Here is a 14251-nt window from a genome sequence, read left to right as displayed (position 1 = left end):
TCCACATGCAGCACTATCCACCTGTGCATTCAGGCTTGACTCGGGCCAGTAGGGGCCGTTACTACAGGTGAGAGGCTGGGGGAAATAATTGCCATGCACCGGAGTAGGACTGGATGAATTTTTCACGAGACACTTGCTGTCACTGCACTTGCACTTTTCTCATAGAAGATTTCCCCGTGTGGACATTGAAGTCGCATTTGGAGTCGCATTTGCATGCACTATTTGAACTTTCTGCACTATTGTCACTTTATGTGTTTCACTGCCTATGTCTTAATGCGGTATATCTAGTCGCATTAGGAGTTGCATCTATGCACTTTGTATTTATTGCACAATTTGTCACTTTTTATGCTCATCATTGATTGTACACTTGATACACTATTTATTTATTTTTGCTCATGTATATTTGATTTTAGAAGAATGTGTTTTTTGTTTATTAAGAATCGCAATAGGAATCACATTGTATGGCACTATAATGCACTATCACTTATCTTGATTTATGTTGTTATACTTATATTGTTCACTTATTTGCACACATATTATTTTTGCCATTATGTGGCAATATCCACTGATTTGGTATTACTAATTTTGATTCGTTTTTATACACATTACACCTTTCTGGATTAGTGACTCACTACCTACTATTTAGTGATTATTTGTGTTCACAGATTTTATCCGGTACGCAGGGATGAGGTAGCACCACATATATTTTCATTTGATTAATTTTCTGTCAGAGTTGTGTGAGTACATTGATTTATGTTGGCAGCTTCTTGTCGGGTACATTTATTAGTGTGGGTTTTGCGCATTAGTTAATATAATTTTATTCCCCTCACAATGAGCCGCTGACTGCAGCGGCCCATGCGCACAGGGGATTCTCGGCTGAAAGCCCGGCAAACTCTGGACCTTGCCGGAAAGAAGTCTCCCGCCTGCATGCATGGGAGTGACGGCATTGCGGCTCCGGCCACTCACAGCGCCGGAGCCGCGATACCAGGAAGACACGCTGGGGGGAAATGTCAGCTCCCTTGGCGTGGACCGGGTGAGATGCCGGCGCCTCGTTCTAAGGTAAGTATCTCATAATGAGCTAGTATGCGGTGAATACTAGCTCATTATGCCTTTTCACTTACAGGTGTAGGGAAAGAAAAAAAAATTTAGCGGGTTTACTACCGTTTTAATGGTGAGCTGAGCAGTAGAAAGCGATGGGAGCAGGGATGATAAAATGTGCGATAGTGTACCTCTGCACTACTCAGGTGTAAAGTGATTTATTAGAATCAATTTCTATATATTTACAGGGTTGATAAAACATTGTGGACATGTTGGTGCAGCTGGGAAGCTTGTACTGATTCTGGTATGACCCTGATCTTGATGTTATTTTCCCTCTACCTGACACATACCTTGGAGGTGAGCCTGACGTGCAGAGGGAGACCTCTCGTACGGCTCTGGTTCCGGGATCACTGGAGTGGGAACAATGACCCTCGGAGCACAGCAGAGTAGGAGAGACTGCAGGGTCCGCTTGACTGAAGATGAAGTCAGCTTGGCAGAGACAGGAACAGGCTTGATTGCTGTGGATGCAGGAACGCCGAAAAGTAGCAGGTAGGTGCGCACAGATGCAGGACTGTAGGTAGGTGCCCACAGATGCAGGACTTGTAGGCAGATGCACACGGATGCAGGACTTGTAGGCAAGCGCGCACCAGCGCAGGACAGCAGACACAAGCAGGGTCATACAAGCCAGGTCACAGCAGCAGATCAATCAGACAGAAGCAGCAGGCAGAGAATGTTCAAGTCCAGGCAGAATTGGCAACAGGAGATCAAACAAACAGGAACAGAGCAGGTCAAAGGCAAGCCAAGGGGTCAGGACTGGAGACAGCAGCGAGGTCAGGAGAAGCCGGGTAACACTGGAGCAAATGCAGGTTCAGGATCGGGTACAGGATGAGCTGCAGATCAGACAGCAAGGATGCATTCTGAAGAGGCCCCTTTTAAGGATCACTGGGCGCCAAAGCTGTGTTACTGTGCATGCGTCCATGATCTGCGCACGCACATGCGCTTTGGCGCACGTCTATTCACTGCTGAATGCCTATGGACTGGAACATGTCCCAATGGACCCGTGCACTCGCGGCCAGTTGCAGAGCCATGCACAGTACGTCCATGACATTGCCCCCCCTCAAAGTCAACCTCCGGGTGCCCAACAGAACTCTTTTCTGGGGGTGACTGTGAAAAAACGTCCGGATCAATCTTGGAGCGTGAACATCCTGCTGAGGTTCCCACGAGTTCTCTTCCGGGCCATACCCCTTCCACTTGATGAGGTATTGTAGTTGATTACCCCTTCTTCTGCAATTAAGGATAGCCTCCACCTCAAATTCCTGGTCCCCATCGAAAATTACGGGTTGTGGAGGGCCAAACCCCTGTCCAGGAAGGGGTCTGATATCGAGGGCTTAAGTAAAGACACATGGAAAACTGGGTGAACCTTGAGTGAGTCTGGTAAGGTAAGTTCATAGGAAACTTTGTTTAGGTTTCTTTTAACCGGAAAAGGGCCAATGAAATTAGGTGCCAGTTTTTGTTGGGGGACAGGCCATTCTGAGGTTGGTAGTTGACAACCATACTTGGTCACCTGGCTGGAGAGATAATTCACCTCTTCTTTTCCGGTCGTAAGTTTTCCTGTTGGTTGCTTGTGCCTTGACTATAGTTTCTTGCAGAAGTTTGTTGTTTTGTTTCAAGAAGTCAACAGTAGACTGTACCGCTGGGACCGGAGACTCTAGAACAATGTCAGGTAAGAAGACTGGGTGAAACCCATAATTACAAGCCAGGCCACAGCAGCGGATCAGACAGAAGCAGCAGGCAGATAATGGCAAGTCCAGGCAGAATCGGCAACAGGAGATCAAACAAACAGGAACACGTAGCAGGCCAAAGGCAAGCCAAGGGGTCAGGACTGGAGACAGCAGCGAGGTCAGGAGAAGCCGGGTAACACTGGAGCAGATGTGGGTTCAGGATTGGGTATAGGATGAGCTGCAGATCAGACAGCAAGGATGCATTCCGAAGAGGCCCCTTTTAAGGATCACTGGGCGCCAAAGCTGTGTTACTGTGCGCGCGTCCGCGATCTGCGGACGCGCATGCGTATTGGCGCGTGACTATTTACTGCTGAATGCCTATGGACTGGAACACGTCCTAATGGACCCGTGCACTCGCAGCCAGTTGCAGAGCCATGCGCAGTACGTCCATGACACTACCTGTCTCCAAGGTCTGCAACTTTGGCCTTGAGCCCGGAAAGCTTCTCATTCTGCACCACCTGGGTATCCACTAAGGTATTATATTAGGTGGTATATTCACTCATTTTATCTTCTATGTGACCCAGTCTTTCTCCTAGTTCCTGCACCTTCCCACCATATCAGAGTGGAGCAAAGCCCACAGACAGCAGCATAACTTTTAGCACTGTGTCTCAGATAATTTGGCCCAACATAGGGAAGTCTCCTATAGGGTCAGGTCGGTGCATAGGCCCTTCCTGTGAGTTCTGGTCTGCACTAACCTCCATGCATGGGGCAGGTTCCAAGCAGCTTTTGAAATCCCAGCATGAATTGGATTTAGCTGGACTCCTGGTAGATGGGGACGATGCTCCTGAGGAGGATGTACTTTGTGGGGCTCAGGGCGCCTTCACTCCTGAGTGTTGTGCCCCTGCATTACACTGTCTTGAGCAGCTGCCGCTATTTTCTTGAAGCACATGCTGCACCGTCAAGAAGAATCCTGACAGTTTGTGGGGCTGAGACGGTTCCCTCCAGTGTCTGGGCATAGCTCTGGGACTGTAGGAGTGGAAGAGGGAAGCTGACTCTATATGAGAGCGGCGGAAGCTCAATTTCAAGCGAGATTTCCCTGCTGCAGAGTGGAGCTCTCCCGTTCAGGCATCCATGTTTCAGCGTGGCTGATGTGATGTGTGTGGTGCTATACCAGTCATGTGACTGGTATAGCACCAATCAGGGCTGGCCAGACACAGACTTACACTGTAGAGAGCATACATCAGCAGAGTAATAGAAGCCCCTTCCAAAAATCTTTCCTTGCAGATGTCAAAGAACAGGGAGAGATGATGTAACTATACAACAGTGCTGCAGGAATAAAAGGAAAAAAAACAAAAAAACAAAAAAAAACACATCAAATTCTCCCATTAACATCAGAAATCCACATCACATGAGAACCCATCTCACACATCAGAGTCCCCATCAGAGCCCCCCTTCCTTATATCAGGGTTTCCATCAGAGTCCCCTCATACATCAAGGTCCTGATCAAAGTTCTGCACTGAAGACTGCAGGATAGATGTTTGGGGGGGAAGAAGAGGAGAACAACTGATTCAAAGCCCTATTCTGAGGTTGCTGCACTGACCCTGTGTGGACCAGCTGAAATCTAAGAGCCAGTTCACACCATAGAAATGCAATCCAGATGCGTTCGAGATTCTTTTCATCATGTTAGTTTTTTACGTGTTTTGATGCATTTCAGTGCGTTTTTGACACGTTTTTGATGAGATTTTGGTGCGTTTTTGATGCAGTCCAGTGCATTTTCCCCCCTCTTTTTTTCTCAACCTTAAATAAGGATATGTTTGTTCCAGTGCGTTTTTGGTGCGTTCCACTGCATTTTTGATACGTTTTACAGTGTTCCAGTACAGTCCAGTGCAGGAAAAATGCAGCATGTTCTACTTTTTTTTCTGGAACTGGAACGCACTGGTGAGAACTATGCCACTGAAAACCATATAACCTATTTTCCAAGCATTTTTGATGAAGAAAAAAAATGCACTGAACTGTATGTGGTGTGAACTGGCCCTCATAGCGGACCATGTGTGGCCCACTGCCCATAGTTTGAAGGCCCTTGCTCTAAGCAATATTGCATAATTCAAACCTTTTCCTTTAATTTTCATTGAAGAAAATTAGGATTTGCTGAAATAATAAAGACTTCATTTGTAGCCCTGAAGGCCAATTATAACAGACAGTATGTTTTAATGACATACTACCTTCACATCAAATATTTTTCTTACCTGGCTCAGGTTTGTTGATTCTTGGTTTCTTGTTGCTTGGAGTAGCTGGTAAGATAAATTTTACAGATTACATTTTTTTTCAAATATAATTTTTTATTGTTTTTCAAGAAAATACAAAGAATGAGAGCCAAGAGAACAAAACAAAACAAAACAAAAAAAAATAAATAAATAAAAGGGGGAAACGACAGATAGTACAGTACAGTTCCAGCCTTAACAACTGGTGTTCACAGGTAGTGACATGCAATAATGATAACCACAATATCGGTACCAGCCATAATCGCGGTGGTACAGTCATCTTCCATACTTTCCATCTACAAAATAAAACGGTGTACTGGACAGTGAATCTCACCACGTCTTCGTAGTTGTAAATCTGGTTCTACTGCCCATTACCTGAGTGAAAAATACATAAAACCTTAGAGGAGAGATAGATTAAGGGAGAGACAAGGCGAGCTGAAGCATGGTGACTAAAAAGAAAAGAACGTAAAGGTTCCAGTGAGGTAGGAGAAAAGGGGGAGAAAGAGAGTCAGGGAAAAAAAAAAAAAAGGGGGGGGGGAGGGTTGGGGAGAGGGGAAGGAGTAGGGAGAGAGGGGGGGGGGGGATTTTGGCTCGGGCGACAGGGCACGCCATCTTCAGATCTATGGGGTTTTATTATTCATGTGGCAAGCAGCGCCATCCCCTCAACAGAGAATATAAACATTGTTCAGAGCCTTCATGCCTTGGAATGTTGTTCTTGTTTGTTATGTGCCGTCAGGACTAAGTCCTCCAACTTCCTGATTTCCTCCACTCTGCGTAGCCATAACCCAACAGTCGGTGGTGAGCATTTCTTCCACATAAGTGGGATGCAATATTTAGCCGCATTCAGTAAGTGTCTTATTATGGACTTTTTGTAGCTCCGTGCGGGTATTGTGGTGGCGTGGAGCAGGATGAAAGCTGGGTCATCGCTTATCATGTGATCCGTACGTTTTTGAATGATCGTCCGGACTGTTGTCCAGAAATGCTGAAGCAGAGGACAAGACCAGAAAATGTGGAGGAGTGTCCCAGTGTCTGTCTGACATCTCCAACATCTGTCTGTAGTATTAGGGAAGTACGTGTGTAGCCTTTGAGGTGTGTAGTAACATCTGGTCAGGATCTTATAGTTGAGTTCTTGTATCTTTGTACAGATAGATGTTTTTAGGGGGAATCTGATAATCGTTTGAATTTGGGTGTTAGTAAACTTGCATTGTAAATCTGTTTCCCATTGCTGTATAAATGTCAGGTCAGGTTGTTCAATAGGGGAATTAAGTAATTCATATGTTTTAGATAGTACCCGTGGCAATGTTCCCTCGTCTGCACAATAATCTTCAAAAGTCGTCAAGTCGTGGTTAAACTGTGCTGGGTTAGGGATCGAGTGTAGGAAGTGGTGTATTCGAATTGCTTTCCAGAATGGCAGTTGGAATTGTCCCTCAACATCGGTCAGGTCTGAGATGGAAGGCCATTGGTTTTCAACCAAGAAATGTGATGCCTGGTCCCTGCCGGATGATGTAAGTGTCTTGTACTCCGATTGTTCTAAACCAGGGGGAAAAGAAGGATTTCCCAATATCGGGTAAAGAGGGTACAGATTACATTTTAACCTGCAATATGATACTTTCAGGACATTTGCAAAATATTGCTTCCCTGACAAAGTATACAGCTATAAACAATAAGATACCCCAGAGTGGCAGACTATGCATCAAATATTAAAGGTTCACTGAAAGTATTATATTAATGTGGTGGTGTACACAGTACTGGACCAGGAGGTAGGCAAAAAAAAGAGGGCACAGAACTGTCAGGGGCTGCAACCAATGCGTCTAGGATAGTCCATATCTCATGGGGGGAGGGGGGGGGAGATAGGGGCTAAAGGACTTTGTCTGCCACTTGTTTGTAATCTCTCCATTCTGTTCAGTATGGGAACATTTGGTTGTGGGTATATACCTAGACTGGTATGTAGGATGTACCAGGCTAATTGTTAGTCCTAGGCTGGCACTTGTTAATAAGTAATAATGACACATTTTTATGTATAAGTAGAGGGTCATGGGCATTATGCTGCTCTGACCTATTATTTTACACAATTTATATTAGCGCCGCTATCTCTATATGTACATGTGTGAGAGGTATAGTTTTGGGATTCTGATCAATAATGACACATGCTAGATTACCTTGTTCTGGTTGGTCTAGGTTTTGTTTAGGTGCTCTCTTTTCAGTTGAGGTTTGTCCAGTTTCTTCTGAAGTTTCTGGAATAAAACACATATGACTTATACTTTACTTGTTCTCGTCTTTATGGGTTTAGAACCTGACCCGACACCAAAATATGTTACTGCTGTTGGCTTCACATCCTTTATTTTCTTTCCAGGTGGCTTGGCTCTCTTTCCTTTAAAGATCTTGGGAGCTTTACACCTGAAAACATATAAATACTGCTACCATATGATTGATATACAATCCGCCAGCTTTTTTCACATTGATCCCAAGCTGGTGGGTGGGCATCCTGGCTGGCATAATTTAATAAATATGGCCATGTCCATATTTGGTAAATGATGTCAACCAGAACCCTGGTTGATTTGTTTACAATATATAGAAAAAGAAAGTTCCCCTAGTGGTGGACTTTAAAGGCACATATAAAAGGCATAAAAGGGTATATAAAGTATAAACAATGGTTTATTGATTAGAAAAACAGTAAAACACATAACAGTAATGTAACAATAGTTATTGGGAATGCGAATCAGGTACTTTTACATTGGTACATTGTTTGAAACGATACTCTTGTTTTTGTTTACAATCAACAGCCAACTGGGGAAACACCAGCTGTGATAGCTTATCGTCAGGAGAGGATCATCAAACAACATTATTCTTTGGACATTGTGTAAGTTTTTTTATTATTTATTTATTACAGGTTTTTTAAATACGGCCGTCAATTTACACAGTGCTTTACACATATATTGTACATTTACATCAGTCCCTGTCCTCGAGATGCTTACAACCTAAGGTCCCTAACCCACATTCATACATACACATACTAGGGCCAATCAATTTAGACAGGAGCCAGTTAACCTACCAGCATGTTTTTGGAGTGTGGGAGGAAAAAAAGAGTACTCGGAGGAAACCAATGGAGGCACAGGGAGACCATGCAAACTCCATGGAAGTAGTGTCACGACTTTTACATTTATTAATAAAAGACTTTATCTACAGTGCATGTGTGTGTGTATGTGTGTTTATTTGCTATGTATCTTTTCTGAATGTGAATTAATTACCTTGGGTACTATATACCCCTTACTCATTCTTGTGGGGGCTGATATCTAGGGGCCCACTTATTTAAAAGTGGTTTCAAGTTCCAATAAGCCCTACTCCCCCAGACCCTGAGCCAGGGTTGTGAGGATAATGCTTTTGCCCCCTAGCAAAGTACCCTCTCAAAGTTTAGGGCATTTAAGAACATTTAGTCTGGTATGGTTTAGGAGTTGGCCTTGAAAAAAGGGTAAAAAAAAACTCCAAAACTTGACTCCTATGAATTTCAATGGGTTTTGGCCACTATGTTGCGGGTTTGTAGATTTTTTTAATTGTTTGACAAATACTGTAATTACTAGGGGAATATACAGTATCTCACAAAAGTGAGTACACCCCTCACATTTTTGTAAATATTTTCTTCTATCTTTTAATGTGACAACACTGAAGAAATGACACTTTGCTACAATGTAAAATAGTGAGTGTACAGCTTGTATAACAGTGTAAATTTGCTGTCCCCTCAAAATAATTCAACACACAGCCATTAATGTCTAAACCACTGGCAACAAAAGTGAGTACACCCCTAAGTGAAAATGTCCAAATTGGGCCCAAAGTGTCAATATTTTGTGTGGCCACCATTATTTTCCAGCACTGCTTAACCCTCTTGGGCATGGAGTTCACCAGAGCTTCACAGGTTGCCACTGGAGTCCTCTTCCACTCCTCCATGACGACATCACGATGCTGGTGCATGTTAGAGACCTTGCGCTCCTCCACCTTCCATTTGAGGATGTCCCACAGATGTTTAATAGGGTTTAGGTCTGGAGACATGCTTGGCCAGTCCATCACCTTTACCCTCAGCTTCTTTAGCAAGGCAGTGATCATCTTGGAGGTGTGTTTGGGGTCGTTATCATGTTGGAATACTGCCCTGCAGCCCAGTCTCCGAAGGGAGGGGATCATGCTCTGCTTCAGTATGTCACAGTACATGTTGGAGTTCATGGGTCCCTCAATGCAGTGTAGCCCCCCAGTGCCGGCAGCACTCATGCAGCCCCAGACCATGACACTCCCACCACCATACTTGACTCTAGGCAAGACACACTTGTCTTTGTACTCCTCACTTGGTTGTAGCCGCAGACGCTTGACACCATCTGAACCAAATACGTTTATACTGGTCTCATCAGACCACAGGACATGGTTCCAGTAATCCATGTCCTTAGTCTGCTTGTCTTCACCAAACTGTTTGCGAGCTTTCTAGTGCATCCTTTTTAAAAGAGGCTTCCTTCTGGGACAACAGCCTTGCAGACCAATTTGATGCAGTGTGCGGCGTATGGTCTGAGCACTGACAGGCTGACCCCCCCACCCCTTCAACCTCTGCAGCAATGCTGGCAGCACTCATACGTCTATTTCTCAAAGACAACCTCTGGATATGATGCTGAGCACGCACACTCAATGTCTTTGGTCGACCATGGCGAGGCCTGTTCTGAGTGGAACCTGTCCTGTTAATGGTCTTGGCCACCGTGCTGCAGCTCAGTTTCAGGGTCTTGGCAATCTTCCTATAGCCTAGGCCATCTTTATGTAGAGCAACAATTCTTTTATTCAGATCCAAAGAGAGCTCTTTGCCATGAGGTGCCATGTTGAACTTCCAGTGACCAGTATGAGAGAGTGAGAGCGATAACACCAAATTTAACACAGCTGCTTCCCATTCCCACCGGAGACCTTGTAACACTAATGAGTCACATGACACCGGGGAGGAAAAATGGCTAATTGGGCCAAATTCGGACATTTTCATTTGGGGTGTACTCACTTTTGTTGCCAGTGGTTTCGTCATTAATGGCTGTGTGTTGAGTTATTTTGAGGGGACAGCAAATTTACACTGTTATACAAGCTGTACACTCACTACTTTACATTGTAGCAAAGTGTCATTTCTTCAGTGTTGTCACATGAAAAGATAGAAGAAAATATTTACAAAAATGTGAGGGGTGTACTCACTTTTTTGAGATATTGTAGTTGTTCTACCGTTAGACAGCATATCATTGCAGTGAGTTTTCAATCTCTCTGTATGGTGGATGGATCTACATGGCTGGTGCTTTCTCAAGTTTTATGGTGGAGGATTGAGCAAGGATTTTGGAATTCCACCTGTGTGAAGAACTGATATTTATTTTTCACTTACTAACATAGTTGCACACTGTTTGCACTGAGTTTATGATGGACTTTAATTATTCACATATTTTATTATTGAGTGCTGCCATTAATATTTTGTTCATTTTTGGTTATGGACCTTAATATTTAATAATAAAGGAATGTCCACGCATAAAATGCATTTTCTGCACTTTACAGTAAAGGCCCGTACACACAATACGAAAATCGAATGTAAAAATTTGTACGATGAGCTGTCTGCCGATTTTCGGATCGTTAGTATGGTGCTTTCGACAGCTGATTTTGCTTTTTTGTCAGACAAAAGCTGGATGTGCAGACTATAACATTTTTGTCGGATGTGAATGCAATGTCGGATTTTTGTTTCATTAGTACGGTTTTCGTACAAAAAAAAAAATCATACGAGCAAGACTACACGTGCTCAGAAACAAAATATATACAAAACTATTCAACAGATCACGTTACTTCTGACGTTGTATTCTGTTGTACGAAAAATTTCATATTGTGAGTAACCTCTTCACATTTGACATGAGACTAGCATTCCACAAAAAACAGATGTTTGGTCATCCGAAAATCTAATTGTGTGTACGAGGCTTTACTTTGCAAGGTTTCTGTTGCATGTAACAACAGAATTCTTCAGCGCAGAATGCCATACACAGGAGCAGACATTCTGTAGTTGTCATTGCTGCACAGAACATAAACACATCATTTGTAAGCCACCTTCCCTTAGCATCTACTCTCCTAGGAAGAGTTGGGACCACTTCACCCTGTATAATGAGATTACAGCATTCACCATCACCAATTAGGATCAAGGTGCCCTCATTAGTATACCATTTTCTCCCAATATCCCTTTTATGGTTCTGGTAGACCGTACTCACATGGGAGGACTGCAGCCTACCCTAAAAGGCCTTTTGCACCCTGCCACAGGACCTGCAGCAGAAGGCCAGGGGAGTCAGGGTGACTACAGCTGTACAATCTCACCTGGGACTTTAGCCATGTTATGGGTCCTTGGACAATAGCCAACTACATCTGAATCTCTCTGGGGTGTTTGGCTTCCACAGCTGACCTTTATATAGGCACTTGGCACACCCCTGACATCGCTAGAGGAGGGACTTCTCTATAAGGGGAGTAAACCAACGTTTATAACTTTCTTGTTTAGCATACTATAGTGAGAGCAGAGCCATCTAGTGTCAGACCAACTAACTGCACCTGCAAAGACTCCGCCCCCCCCCTTTAAATATGTCATGTCCCTGTGCCATGAGGGAAGCCACACAATGGAAGAAGGCTTGCATAACCCTTACATAGCGATACAGCAGTAAAGTGCAATCATAATTAACCATAAACAGAACTTGAGGTAGAATATTCTATATACCTGGCATTGAGCTTGAAAGTTGCCGTGAAATGAATCGAGGCACAATACTCCGCATTCCTGACATCAACTTGCACTTGAATGTAGTCCATATGCCTGTTACAAATAATAACATCTCCTTAAATCACTTTGACAAATAAACCATTAGGGCTAATATCGATAGCATGGCCTGGTACTCTACTTAAATGTGTTACTAACAATATACACTATATAAATAACAGTTATTAAAACTGAGGTAGAAAAATATAGCAACAATTATTTTCACACAACAAAACACGAGAAACATATCCTTAAATTACTGAGAAAAATTAGACAATGAGGGCTAATTCTTGTAGTATCATAGCCAGTAGGCAAAACTATATTTAGCTGAACATGATGCAAGAGACATTCTCATATGTTAAAACACAATAATAAACATAGACAATCTTAATCATATAGAATAGAAATGACAGCAGTCATTATATTACTAAACATTAACACAGCAAGAACTATCACAACTACACACACCATATACAGTGGGGACGGAAAGTATTCAGACCCCCTTAAATTTTTCACTCTTTGTTATATTTCAGTCATTTGCTAAAATCATTTAAGTTCATTTTTTTTCCTCATTAATGTACACATAGCACCCCATATTGACAGAAAAACACAGAATTGTTGACATTTTTGCAGATTTATTAAAAAAGAAAAACTGAAATATCACACGGTCCTAAGTATTCAGACCCTTTGCTCAGTATTTAGTAGAAGCACCCTTTTGATCTAATACAGCCATGAGTCTTTTTGGGAAAGATGCAACAAGTTTTTCACACCTGGATTTGGGGATCCTCTGCCATTCCTCCTTGCAGATCCTCTCCAGTTCTGTCAGGTTGGATGGTAAACGTTGGTGGACGGCCATTTTAGGTCTCTCCAGAGATGCTCAATTGGGTTTAAGTCAGGGCTCTGGCTGGGCTATTCAAGAACAGTCACGGAGTTGTTGTGAAGCCACTCCTTCCTTATTTTAGCTGTGTGCATAGGGTCATTGTCTTGTTGGAAGGTAAACCTGAAGCTGAAAAACACCCCCACAGCATGATGCTGCCACCACCATGCTTCACTGTTGGGACTGTATTGGACAGGTGATGAGCAGTGCCTGGTTTTCTGCTGTCTGCTGCGAGCCGTGATCGGGAACAGGCTTCTGCACTAATGTCCAGTCACTTTCGGGTTTACGGGTAGATTTATCTTTTTTCCTATTCCTCCTCTTCTGACCAGTGATCTTTACAGAGACAGGAACTGGAACAGAAGAAGAGTGTGGGGCCGGCTGCTCCTCAGCCTGCTGAACACTGTCCGTCCGCCCGGGAGTAGTCTCCTGGACCTCCGGGACCACCTCCTCCCTAGTCAATACAGCTCCATTCATTAAGGCTTCCTCCTCTAGTTGTTCTGCTGCAGCCAACAATTCATTGTCTGCAGATTCCCCATCCTTATTATGGAAGGCCTCCGGGCAATCCCTGTGGAAATGGCCAAGCCCACCACATAGATTGCACTTAACCTTCTCACAGGTAGAACTGATGTGGCCAACCTCCCCACAAAGATTACACTTCAGGATCGTACAAACATTCGCCACATGGCCAGATTTACCACATTTATAACATAACCTGGGCTGACCTGCATAGAAGCAAACTCCTCTCTCCCGCCCAATGAAAAAAAAGTTTGGTAGGTGATGGGTAACATTGTTACTTTGCCTCAACTTAACAAGAACCCTCCAACCATCCGTCCAGATCCCATCACTGTCTTTAGTTTTTGTCAACTCAGAAACCATTTCACAATGTCTTCTAAGCCAGATGACAACATCCTGGGGGGGCACAGACTCATTCCAGAACATGATGGTAACATTTGCTGTGTCAGGTTTGGAGATGGGAATAAAGATGAAATTCCTCCAACCCTCTTTGTCCCGCAAACCACTGAAACTGGCCCAGAACCTGTCCAAGTCAGACATGAGCTTAAAGCTGACATCATAACCTTGTCTGTCAGGGAGATTGATGACTGCCAGTATGTCTGCAGGAGCAAACCCCATCTGATGACACAGCAACTCCCTTACTACAAACCTCCTATCAGGGAGCTCCTCTCTGGAACCCCTATGCTTCAATCTGACCACATTCCTTCTCTTAAAGGCCTGACCAGTATAACTGTTACTGGTGGAAAAAGAAGGGGCCCCACGGCTCCAGGCATTCAGAGGAGGGACATGACCAGATGGACCAGCATTCCCCTGTGGAGCAGGTGGTGGATCCACCAAAGGGGGGAAGTCCTGAGGGTTATTCTGAACTGACTCCTCCATCGCTACATTCTCAGAGCCCTCAGACTGCTGATGACCCCATTCAGATATACCAGCATTGATAACATCAGAATTATTCACCACATCAATATTAGTGACATCATCACTGCACCTCATATCATCATTACTAGCAGTATCATTACTAGTTACCCCAGTGTTACTCCCCCCATGAACACCAGTCACCCCAGCA

The 14251-nt window shown here is 43.8% G+C and overlaps 1 pseudogene; it reads right to left on the bottom strand.

The window, feature by feature from the left end:
- LOC141147955 (interferon-induced very large GTPase 1-like) overlaps positions 1-14251 on the bottom strand; it is an 81644-nt pseudogene that overhangs the window by 65365 nt on the left and 2028 nt on the right.

This window comes from Aquarana catesbeiana, linkage group LG06, assembly GCF_042186555.1.
Source record: "Aquarana catesbeiana isolate 2022-GZ linkage group LG06, ASM4218655v1, whole genome shotgun sequence".
Lineage (NCBI taxonomy): Eukaryota > Metazoa > Chordata > Amphibia > Anura > Ranidae > Aquarana > Aquarana catesbeiana.
This window is presented reverse-complemented; position numbering and strand designations above follow the sequence as displayed.